Source organism: Daphnia pulicaria, chromosome 10 (assembly GCF_021234035.1).
Source record: "Daphnia pulicaria isolate SC F1-1A chromosome 10, SC_F0-13Bv2, whole genome shotgun sequence".
NCBI classification, from domain to species: Eukaryota; Metazoa; Arthropoda; class Branchiopoda; order Diplostraca; family Daphniidae; genus Daphnia; species Daphnia pulicaria.
In genome coordinates this window covers 4,832,649-4,845,468 of record NC_060922.1, presented here as the reverse complement: position 1 = coordinate 4,845,468, position 12,820 = coordinate 4,832,649, and the positions used below count along the sequence as shown (strand labels likewise).

At 43.9% G+C, this 12,820-nt stretch overlaps 1 protein-coding gene across 1 annotated transcript in view; it reads left to right on the top strand.

The window, feature by feature from the left end:
- The window catches only part of LOC124314592 (irregular chiasm C-roughest protein-like), a 71,013-nt gene that overhangs the window by 14,449 nt on the left and 43,744 nt on the right, over positions 1-12,820 (top strand). The window contains exon 2 of the mRNA XM_046779791.1: positions 6,638-6,780. The gene's annotated coding sequence lies outside the window, so the exon portion shown is untranslated. The remainder of the gene's footprint in view (positions 1-6,637; positions 6,781-12,820) is intronic.

The following is a 12,820-nucleotide window of genomic DNA, read 5'->3' as shown; positions in this document are numbered from 1 at the left end:
TTGGCGGCCCTGTCCGCGTTTACCTGCTCCCCCCAGCCGTCTGATGTAATTTCGCCGTCGGGAATGCAATAATCGTTTTGAGTGATCTCGAACGAGGAAAAGGCTGAAACAATTTTCATATCGGTTGGAAAGCCACCACCACGAAAGCTTTTCTTTCGGGTCTAAATGAAAGAATGCTTCGCCGCCACTGCCGCCGCGTGCAGCCGAGTCTACGCCTCATTTCCCGCTTTTTTTTTCCCCCAATCTCTGGCTGGCGCGCGGCATTTAAAAACACGAACACCTCATGCAAGTCTTTTTTAGTTGGCGTGTTGTTATTACGATCAAGTTGATTATACGCTCTCGAACACACTCGAAGAGAATGAGAACGAAAACGAGGCGAGAGAGATAATATTTAGATATATATGACGGAATGTATAAATATAGCGGCGGGGCTGAACGGGCGAAGAATAGAGCGCGGTCGAGTGTGTGTGTGAGTGTGTGGAGCTTAACGGAAAACAAAAATCAATTTTCATCATTAATATCTATTTTTATTTTCTTCTAGTCTTTTTTGTTTTGTTTTTCTCCTTCATAGTTTTCACTCTTCTTGAGTCGTTGATTCATTTTGGGTTTTTCTCGGTTTTTCTTGAATTTGCCTTCTCGACTCGTTGCGTGTTCACATCGAAAATTTGTTTTTTTATTATTTTCTTTTTCTTTTTCATCATCTTGTACTCATTCCCTTTCCAAGATGGATGATGCGGCCAGTTAACATTTAACAGAAAAAAACAGTGCAGTATAGGCATGAGTTACGAACTTGTGTGCGCATTATATATTTACACCTTGGGAAAGAAACTCGTTTAAATTCTCGTTTTAATGGCTGCACTTTGGCGGTCCTTGTCTACGACTTTGGGATTTTTGCTCTTTACCGCTCTGCTGTCGGATATCTCTAGTTTACTGTCGCAGATCTGGCACGCACGATTACCCTGTTCGACATGTCCACTTGCTGTTGTAGTAGTATCGTAGAGCACAACGGCTACCACCACCAACCGACTAGATAGGCAACTTAGTATCCGCCAACTCTCTTCGTTTCGTCCCTTGCAACTGCGACTCGCATCCCAAATTGTCGCTCATTACCTGTTTGCTGCTGTTTGTGTGCCTCAGATCGAATGATTCCCTCTCGCAACTTGGGCGACCTCTCCAAACTTTGAAGAGATGTTGCTGGCCTCTCTTTGCTGCAGAGTTTGGAGAGAATGAAGTTTGAGAAAGTTGAACCCGTCAACTCTGACTGCTGCTTGTATTGGGGTGGGATTGGGGGGGGGAGGTCGAGTGAGATGAATATAAATGAAAGGCGAAAATGGCAAGAGTGGCGAAAAACGATTGGAATGCAAATGATGCTCAAGAAACAAAAACATAAACGGGGGAAAAAAATAAATCGCAATAAAGCCAAGTTGAAATGTGTTAGTACGGTTATATGTGCGCCCCCTTGTTCCATAGAGTACAGGTAGCGTGGCTTATAGATTTATTGCCCTTTGCGTCTGCATACGTAAACAAGGTATATAAAACGTGAGCCCCACTATAACCGAGCCCGGGATGTCGTCGCTGTCTGCATAATTTTTGTGTGTCGTTGCTAGGCAAGGGAATCTGTCGACGTCGATCGGCTCGCCTGCATTTTTTAGCCATTAAATTGCATATTTAATCAGCCTTGGCGAGTTTTACCTGGCTATTTTGGTTCAAAAATTCATTCAACAGAATAAAAGTTCACCTTTATGACGGGCATCTTAGGTGAATAATTTCTTAGCTAGACGTGATTACACTTTGACCAGTTCTGTCAAAATAACATAGAGCCGGAATCAAAAGTAAGAATATGCCTCGATGTAAATATCCTTTGTTTTATTATGTTCATGTTTGACAAGCTGTGAGCAATCTTTCTTTCTATCACGCATGCCATCTTCACCTTTGGCCGTCATTGATCAACCATGAAATAAAAGGGAGCAACGGGGACACGTCCGAGACCTGTCAGTTGCCAAATATCTAAATGAATAAATTGATCACTTTTCCCGAAGCTGTCAGTAAAAGAAAGCAAAAGAAAAAAAGTAGCCGTGCTATTCTGGGTACTCTTTTCCTTGCGTAGGCAGCGATTACGTAATCGAATCAGGTCCGAGTTCATAACCAAACAGATAGTGTTGGAAGGGACTGCAACAATTTCTGTCTTAACCAATTTCAAAGCTGCTTGACATTCAATACCAATTGTGTTTGAGCGACTAGTTTGGGGAATTAAATAAAAGAGGATCAAAAAATGAAAAGGGAAAAAAAAGTGGGAGGTGTAGACTATTTCATTGTTTCTTTGTTTCTTGTTGACTTTTCTCGTCTTGGTTCTAAGAAGAACAACATCCTAGGGCGACAGGGGCCGACGTGCTTGATGGAAGTCTTGTTAATAAGGAATGTGAAGTCCCAAAAGTCAAAGAAGAAGTTGTGCAAGTGTTTTGAACCCCCTCACCGAGAAAATTAAAAAAATGGAGTTGAAATGAGAAAAAGAAGTGCTGCAGTTTTTTCTAAATATAATTACTGATTTTATCGCGTCGGGGGAGGAGGGCATCACCACCAACGCTTGAAAAGAATAAAGGAAAACCAAAAACCTCATCAAAATCCTCTTTCTGAAAATGCACTTAATTTTGAGTTTCATAGTGGAAAGGATTATCACGCAAAGAGATGCACGCGTTATCTTTTTTGATGGCCAACATTCATTTCGATATTCTCATTGGCTTCACCGGGAATAGAGGAGAAACAGTTGAACAATCGATTTGGGGGTGCGCAGTTATTCATCATGCGGTGGCACCAATTATTTAATATCTTGCAGTAGAAACGTCTGCGCAGTTTTTCCCTTTGTTTGGTAGTAAACTACGTGTTATGATCGTTGGAAAATAGCGTCATTATTGCCGTGCTTTCTTTTCCACAAATGCCATGGAGCAGCAGCCGCTGGCTGCTTTGCGCCGTCGTTAGTTGTTGTCATCATAGTATAGGTTTACCATCACGCATCGGAGCTCGATAGGTTCAATAAAGCAATAAGCAGAGGAAATGTATTGTCATGTCCCCGGCTTGTTTGGGAAGAGCAACTAGGGGGGAGGGGACAGGAACACAGTATATAATATATATATGATATAATGAATGTAATGAAGGCCAATCGAGACGAGTGTTCTCTGCTGCCGTCGTCGTTGTGTACCGTAGAGGGTGGAGACCGGAATGCCCTTTTTATTTTATTTTTATTTTTCGAAGGGAAATGTGTCCTTTTTTTATTTCCTATTCGGATTTTTAGGATTGGGTAACAAGAAGGGAAAACAAAAAATATGGGGAAAGAAGATTGATTTATATGTTATTGCCGTTGCCATGTACTTTGGAATTTTTTTTTTGTTGCTGTTTCGTCCATCAAAAGGCAGTGATGAATGAAATATCCTACACATCGGCACCCATAAGCTAAGAGATCCGGTCTGATGTAATCGACTTTTCACAATGGCTAGGCCGAAATCTTCTTCCTTTTTTTCTCCCTCCCGTTCGTAGCAAAAATATGGGAAACACACCCACACACGGAAGGTTTCCTTTAGGAATTCAGCGGACGTCATCCGCAGCAAAGCAGCTGATCACTAACAGCTCAACATTGAACCGAAAACCAATCCCTTTGGCCTCCGCGGTAGCTAACACATAAGGATATTTTTCCATCTTTTTTTTTAATGGACGGAGGAAAGAAGGTAACCGTGCGCACGTAACGATAACAGATTATCCCTGGCGATGCCATAGCACAGAGTTCGCTTCAAATACAATGCTTTCGGCTAACAAGAGAAAAAAGAAACTAACCATCAAAACACACAACATGACTTTGTGTGTTACGACACGAAAACATCATCCATCCCTCCCCACAACTCCACAAAAGAAGAAAGCGAAAGCTATTGGAATACTTTTTTTTATTTTCATTTCTCTTCTACGGGAAATTGCGAGGGAAAAAGTGAGTATTGAATATCAAAAGGAGGCGTACACGCATGGGTGTCTTTTGTTGTTATTGAAATCATTTTGCACGCTGCTTTTCGGAGATGAGATAAATTGAGATATTGAATCGTTTTCCACGGGATAATCGCACGGAAGCTCGGAAGCGCGTAAGTCGCTTCTTTGTCGCTTTGACTCTCCCATTTTTGGGGATTGTCATTTTTTGATTCCGTCATTGACGCACCTCGGCGCGTTTTGTGTGTGTGTGTTGGTGTTTTCCCACCCGAAAGGCGTCAATCACGTTTGTGCGTCGCGGCTTTAAAAGCTTTTTTTGATAGCCTTGATATAGCGCTAAAACTTCTTTATTATTTCACCCCTTTTTTTTAAATATTTATATTGGAAGTCTTTTATGTTTTGTTTTGAATTCTTCTCGGGGGAAGAAAAAAAACTGTTGTCTTTTCCAAACTTTAATATACGTGAACGTACGTGAAGGCCTTGCGGCAATAGCGGCATCGCAGAGACTGCTTTGACACGCATTCCAGTCGTACAGTAGCAACAGTAGAGAGAATGGACGAGAAAAGATCCCAGAAATACAACGAGCCGCCATCCGCCGAGCTGAAACGCTCCCGAAACTAACGCGTTTTTTTTGTTGTTGTTGTAGAGACGAGACACAAAAGAATATGTTTGTTGTTGGAAGTTATTTGGATAACGCAGCTCGAATGGTTGCCGCTGCTTTTCAATCGAATCAGAATAAGCCAGCACACACACACATCCAAGTCTCAACTTTTGAGATTATGTTCAAAAAGCAAGGCCTGTGAGGCTGCAAAAATTCTGGTGAATAAAACTCGTTGTTGTTGCTGTGCCCGGTAGCTCGGTCTACTATAATGTAACTCTGTACGTAACTTCGTGATGACGGTAATAATGATGATGAGGTGGCGGCCGGGAGAGAGATTATTTTTTTTTTCCCATTTTTTTCTTCCTCTGTTCAGCACACCGCGCTCTTCATTCTTGTTTTGTTTTCCCAATTTTTTTGTTTTTGTTACTCTCCTTTCTTTCTTTCTTACTGAGTTTAAATTGCGTCCAAAACTATGGGGGGTCTGACGTTGTTGTTACACGCGTTCCCCTTTGTGTTTTCTCGTGTGTGTGTGTGTGTCCGTTCTCTTGTGGTCCGTTTGCTGGGCCAGGCCCCCGACATTTTGACTTTTATTCGGTGGTTCGATATACAAAAGAGCAAAGGAAACACGAAAGATGCGTCCATCATTCGTGTAATTATGAAGCGCTTTGTTGTATTAGACCTGGTCGTAACTCTGCTCCTACCGAGACACGGGCAAAGAGGCAGAACGACGACGTCACTTGGAAAGGAGAAGGGACGACGGCGACGAGGGGGGCACTTGAAATGCTGTTGAAAAAAAAAATCGTGATGCCTTAACAAGTTTCCATGTTTATAACCGACTGTGACGTGTTCTATATAGATCTACTGTGCAGTGCAACAAAATCCCCCCGTCTTTTCATTTCTCCGTACCGCATGGCTGTGCTGCCACCCCGTCCAACCTTTTCCTTCCTTTCGACTTGAATCTTCTCTCTCTCTCTAGCTCAGTTTCGAGTTCAATCAATTAAGGTCGCTGCGCACACGAAACGACCTTTTTTCGTCTCTTGTTTTCTCTCTCTGGGAGACTTTCAAACGGTTTGTTTTGGCGGTTTTTTTTTCTAATTGTCGGTGGGGGAGAGAATTCAGTTGAGCTTGTCTTGTTCTTTCATTGACCGTGTCGAGTGCAGCAAGCGGCTCTAAATTTAAAGATGATAAAACTAAATTTCCAAAGAAAATGTGAATATAAGAAGATGAAAAAGAGAAAAAAAAAAGGAAGAAGAAGTTTGGCGGCAAGTTGTGTATAGAGAAAAGAAATTCCCACTGGCATGTTACATACCGCGTATAGTAGAGGCGCCGTGCAGCAATTCTCGCCAATCCTTCGGTCCCCCCGTCGTGAGCCTCGTCGGTTGCCGGCGCCGTCCAATGATATTATACGCCACAACATTCTGTAATGGAACGAGGGGGGGAATGAATATTCTCTCCTTGTATATGGATACTACTTGCTCGTTGTCTAGTAGAATGTCGGAGAGTTTTGCTCGCTGAAAAGACATTCTGCGACCGATGACAGAGACAAGGGATGAGGGTGCCCATTCGCCCGGGATTGCCTGGTTCTTTTTTATGTCTCGGCCTCGTATTCCCGACAACCGGTTGCCCGCTTGATGGTCGTCGTGGCAATCGGATGGGGATAATAACACGTACAACCTTACAAAACGGAATGAAATAAGAGAAGAAAAAAAAAAGAAAAGCGGATTGCTGCTCGCTGCGTAGTAGGAACCCGCTGACAGTTTCCCATCATCTCTCTGGTCGGAAATATCACGACAATACAAAATAAAAATCGAGATGGTCGGGGGAACGAAAGTGTCACCATGTTCGTCTTTCATGCTCGTATTGCTGTGTGTACATATTCCCCCCGTCTGTATTATTTCCGCAACGACGGAAATGATGTGGTGGTGACCAACTGGATCTCGTCGTGACGATGTTTTTATACTTTTTGTTGTTACTATTATGGTTAGACATTGATAACTTGTATGGCATATTTTGAAATGGTATGTTTCATTTTCTTTTTTTTTTTCTCTCTTGCGTTTCCTTTCGGTTCAGGTTGGACTGTCACACTTCCTGCATCGAGTTTGGGGTTTTCTCCGCGTTTGTTCCGAATAGCCGAGCATAAGAGCTGCAGCATCTGCAGGTCATTGGAGAGAGGCGAAAGGAGGAGCCCGGAAGTTGCGGGATTCCTATCAAGGGTGAGTACACACGTAGCAACTCGTCTAGTTGGTTTTTCGCTTCCGTGTCTGTCTATATATACGTGAAGACTGAAGAGTTTAGAGAGCGAAGACGAGCGGGAATAAAACAGAAGAGAGTCTCTGAGAACGGCCGCCGTCTGCCGCAACTCACTAGAGACTATTCTCTAATAAATAACGCTAAAGGTATTTTCAAGCCAGACTGAGGAATGTTGAGTGCTTGGAGATTATGTAGTGAGGGCTATCGGGATTAGGTAACGCTGGTCTTGAGTTGCTCTTCACTTGACTCCTATCTCTTTCCTCCCTAAATAGCTGGATATAAAAGTTTCTATTCCTGGAACGGAAAAAGGTCATACATGATGCAGACCATTTGCCCGTTAGCAGCTGCTGGACCGATTAAGTTATCCCACGAGAGAGAGCGAATGAGAGAAAAGAGTTTTTCTAGTGGTTTGCATGTGTAGGTTGGTTGCGGAGGCGGTATTCTCAGGTGTTTTAAAAAAGTCTTTTACAGAGTCGAGTGGGATGCGATCATACTAATCATTGGAAGGGGGGCGAGAGACGAATCATCTCTCGTGAGAATGATTGGTTGGTTCCTGTTTCTCTTCAATTACGCGTGCAAGAGCGGGAAAGAGCAATAGGATTGGCCGTGTAGCGAGGGGGATCCGTGTTATGACGAAGTTCATCACGCTAATCGTTTTTCCCGTCCTGCTCCATTATCGGTCGAAATAAAAAGAAAAAAAAAGAGATGATGCTTTGGGGGCTTGCTGTAACAAGCACGTAACATCGGGTCTATTCGTCTTGTTCTCTACTAATAAAAATGAAAAGTCGGCTTTGTATGTATCCATTCGAAACGCTGGAACTTATATTTGCCGGTCTCTCTCTCTCTCTTGAGTAATGAAACGCATTCGTTATTATCTGCTTTTTGGGCGCGGTAATCTAGCGACACGAATGGCCACTTTATCCCCGGGAGATGGAACTGGCTTCTGCTGAGCTACTCTATAACTCAGCCTCGAACCTTCCACTCCACTCTCGATTCATCAAACATTCAAATATGTACAGTCTGAGTTTTAGTATCGAGAGGTCTGGATGGCAGAGTTGCCGTGACAGTATTTGCTGCTTAAGTCATTGCGCGTATGGATAAAGTGCAGCATGTGTATCGAGTTATCGACCGCGCTCTTCCCTGACTAAATTTTAAAAAGGCGAGAATGAGTGAGAAAGAGAGATTCCATTTGTCGCCTCAAGTTTTTTCCAATATTTTGACGTCATGTTAATGTTTGAGTATACCTGTCCGGTAACGATAGTTTTTCTCTTTCTCAAATATAATTAGCCCCTCTGTCTGCTGGCTGAATGGCACCTATTAAAAAAAAAAGAGAAAAAGTGAGAGACTATGTCTGTGCTCGATGAGATATATCGAAAAGAGATTTTTTCTCAGCCGGCTATTCATCTCTGTCCCGACGAATCTACAGGGGAGCTATAAGTTGTTTTGTTGCGCAAAGACGATTCTGTCTGTGATGTCCGTGAAATCGTTCGTTCGCCACCACTCTTACATGGTCTCTTCTTTTATTTTCATCAACAACTTCCACATATCCCAACTCGGAAAAAATATTGCCCGAGGAGAGACTCTCTTGCTGGTGAATAGTTGCTTTTTTTTTATCGTTCTCCGTTTTTATGGACCACATTTCATGCGGGCTGGTAACAAAAAAATAAAGAGAAAGAAAAAAAGAAAGAAAAAGGAATTGTTCACCTTCGTCTGCCAAAACAGATTCCCGACACCAGCAGCAGCTAGCAGCTAGCAGCCACCACCACCAACCACCTGGGCTTTCTTCATTGTCCCTCTGAACCAACAGAAATCTCGTTCACCAATCTAAATGAGAGTTTTCCATCACACCTGTTGACGGGGGGATGTGCTGCCCGGGCTCTTGGCAATCGACAAACAGACACAAACAAAAGAAATGAAAAGGAAGGAAAAACACGGGGCCAAAACAACAAGTTTTCATTTTATTTTTATAGATACGTTGGGGAATGTTTGGTATACCTTTTGATGGGTCATTCGCACGGGGGATGCTGCTGGTGCCAGCCCAACAGCAGCAGCGTCGTCTTGTTTCATTTTGCCTCTTATCCCAACGTCCATTTCGTTTAGTGGGCTTTCAAAACGTCACGAGTCATCACGATCATTTGTGAGGCTGGACACTCGTTTAATGCTGTAACTAGAAAGAGCCGTCGTAAAAACAGATTGGGGAGAAGAGGCTGGACTCCACACTGGTGGGAGCAGCGTCGTTTTGGTTGCGACGGCGATGATGATGATTATGATCACACTGTGGGTCCCACAGTGGCGTCCAAACAACCGTGATTCTGCGTCAAGAAACGATTCCGTTACAACAGAGGGTGGTCCCATTCTTTTATTCATGTTAAGTGAGGAAGAAGAAGAAGAAGGCAAAACAAAAAAGAAATAATAACAAAATACCGTGAGATTATAGACGGGCGACTACGTACGAGCCCAGAGTCGATTACATCAAACCCGCACGCCGTCTTGCGCTGCGTTGACGCAAAGACGCGAGAGATATTTCGGGAGAGATAATAAGACTGCTGGCCGTCTGGGCCGTCTGGCCCCTATCCGCAGCATCGAAGCTCGAGAGACATCTAGCGAGAGGAGAGGATCGTGAGCGGTTGGAAAGATAAACAAGCAAAGCAACAAACAAGGACAAGGACAAAACAAAACGATCCCCCCACCGATTCAAAAGTGTTGAATTTTCATTTCCTTTTCGTGGTGGTGGTGCGGGCGCATCGTGTGAAGGCGGAATAACAAATGACTGTACTCTCCACGTCGCTGAATTCTTTCGTCATCCATCTTTCAGTTTCTTCTTCTTTTCCCGGGTTCTCTCTCGCCTTTCACTTGAATAGTCCACATCTACCAGTACCTGTACAGGTACTGGAAGGTGGTGTGCGCGCCCACTGTGGTGGTCGTCGCACATTCTTGTTGTGATACACAAACTCACCTCTTTTCACTTTGGCCTCGTCGTGTTGGTGGGAATCGCTTCTCGTGTCATTTGTCTTGCCGATGGTTGTATGAGCGCTGGTGGGCCGCTCCATGGCGTCGCTCTTTTTTTTTTCTCTTCTTCTTCTTCTTTCCATCAAATTTATTTGATTTTCTTCTTCTTCTTCTTCTGGCTCTTTGGCCAGCGTGCACACACTCACCGGGTGGCGCACCTGCGGTTTTTGCTTACGTCGCCCATACCTGTCCGGAGGGGGGTAACATTACCGACTGTGTGTGTGTGTCTACCCTCTTATGTATAGTCGACGGGAATATTGATGGCCGTGCCCTTTTTAACGACATGACCACGCTCGCTCGAGTTCACCCACTTTTTCAACCCCCTGGACGTTGTCGTCGTCGTTTTTTTTTTTTCGTGTTGCCCAGCACACGACCTTCTTTTGCTTCGCTTCAAGGTGACGATGAGGAGGAATAAAACGGGACCACACACTATACTCCTTTTTTCCCCTCACGTGACAGATAGATAGATAGATAGATGGTATCATTCTTTGTGATTTCCCGATTTCTTTTAATCGCAAAGTTCGCTGAACAAGGATGACACGGCGAAAATAAAAAGGGAGGTTTGCTGTGCACTAGATGTCAGCTAAAAAGGGACGGCATTGATCACGATCTTTCTTTCCTCTCGTTGGCTGGCACCGCACAGCCATAGTGTAACGTGTTAGTGCTGAGTGGGCGGTGCAACATTTTGGCTTATTTCGGGTTCTATTTGGCGTGACTCTGGGCGAGCTCATTCCATTTGCCATTCCATCCCTTTTCCTGTCGCGCTCAGCTCGTTTGCCGTTGATTACACGATGGCGAGGACAAAGTTTGGGCAACCCGTGAATAATCCCGGAGCTGACGCGAGTTGCCGACCCCACTGGCAAACCAGCAAGCGCCCGCTGGCTCCCAATTATGAAAACTCTTGTGTTTTGTCGCTGTCGCTGCTTGCGATTTCTTTTGATTTCATTTGATTTCATTTGATGGGTTGTCACCGTGCACCTGGAGCGCTCTCAACTTCCACCGGCTATTTTGATTTCCCCTTTCTGTGCGTAGGAATTTCTTAAAAAAAAAAATCCAAAGTTGAGCGGAAATGAAAGTTTGCCTCAATTTGCAGTTAACTGTTAAGAGAAGGTTATTTGAGAGGGAAACTAATAAGCCAAAGTCAGTGGCCCAATTTTCAATCATATATGTTTTCTTCTCCACTGCATTATCCTTAGCCATTATTCGCCGAACGCTCATTTCCGGTGGAGAAGTTAAAGAGAAGTGAGAGAAGATGACTGTGGTAGAGAAGTAGGAGTTGCCGATTTAATCGTTAGAGAGGTCTAGCTAAGGGAAGACTAAAGGTTCGTGGAAGGAAATGTGTCTTTGCCTGGAGGCTTCATAGGGGAGTAGAGGGCTTGGATCAAAGTGATTCCCTCTCTCGGGTTTCTGTCTCAAAGTGTCCGATAACTGAAACTTGAAGGGCAGGGAGAGAGAAGAGTGGGTGGATCAAGTGGATTTTCACGTCTACTCCCGCCGGTGTCGTGCTGTCGTCGATTCTCCATTTTTTTGTTTCTCCTCTTAACTTTTATTTGGTTAGTTGTGTGTCTTTCTGTAGCTTTTACACTCTAGGTAGTCTCTTGTAGTATCGGTGAAATAAAGGGGGCGTCGGGGACAAATCAAAATCCAAAGGCTTCTTTTACCTGATTTGAGTGGACTGTGGTATTCTTCTTTATTTCAATCAATCAATAGGTGTGTGTGTAGCCGTATAAGTATTGATGGGGAAATCGATACTTTTCATGTTATTCTTCTGTTCATGTAACTGGGTCTGAACAGAATCTTTCTCTTCGTCTGTCCAGCCCAGGAAAATGATAAAATTTTCCAAAAATCAAAATTGCATTTAAAAAGAAATCAAAACCAACGTTTGAGCACTTGATGGGCTTGAGTTGAATGTCGTGTACAAATGCAGCGCATCGCGGCTATTATCATAATCGGTTTAATGCGGTATTTGAGGTGAATTAAAAAAATGCAAATGAAGAGATATAGCGACTTGATATGGCGCAGGTGGCGTGTGCGTGACAACGACCGCTGACGAAAGTCGCTTCGATGACTGCCAATGACTCTTTGACGTGACTTGATCGCTGAAAACTGGTTTAACGGCGATGAAACGAGGGCAACCTAGTCGCAGGAAGTTGTTGTTATAAAGGGGAGAACAAAAAAGGAAAAAACAAACACATCAGATATGCCCCTCTGGGTGGTAGTGGTGGCGTACAGTATACCTCCTATATTAGTAGGTAGTCCCGTTTGGGTGACCGAACGACGGGCATCGCAGAGAGAGGAAAGAAAAAAAGAAAGAGGACAGAACCCCTGACCGGAATTCTACCAAACTCTGAGGGGGGTCACGATACTTAGGAGGTGCTAGATGATGGAAACGACAACAACAAGCACCAGTACCGTAATACACAGATTGCGGTTTGCTGGAAGAGACGGGGGAAATTAAGTTGAAAGACAAGTGACATTCTGTGTTGTTAGTAGATCTTCCTTCTTTTGGCAAGTGAAATGAAATCTCTTGTTTTCCGATTGACAGTTCTCGCTACAAACACCAATTCTGTTACGTTTTCTCTTCTTTTCTTTTTCTTGGAAATCCATTCAGTCTCGACGGCCTCCACGTAACTCTATGCATTCTTAATGAATAGAAGGTACGGCGGGATCGGCTACGTTGACGTCTCGTACGTAGACTTGTCGTCTAGCCTTGTCTGTCTGTCTGTCTGTCTGGGGAAATTTTTCCAATTTGGTTGTTCCTGTACGATTTAGTAGTCTACGGCGGTCCGCCGTGGTACGACTAACGGACGACGAACGCTCCCGGACAGTATACCGGAGTCGGAAGTTGGGGGCGACTGACATTCTTTTCATGGCCCTTGCGCATTACTTCATCTGCTTGACGTTTTCATTTCTCTTCTTTCCTGTGCGCTGTCGACGGAGACTTCCGAGATAATAAAAACCCCCAAAACAAAAAAATAAACAAGACAACAACAA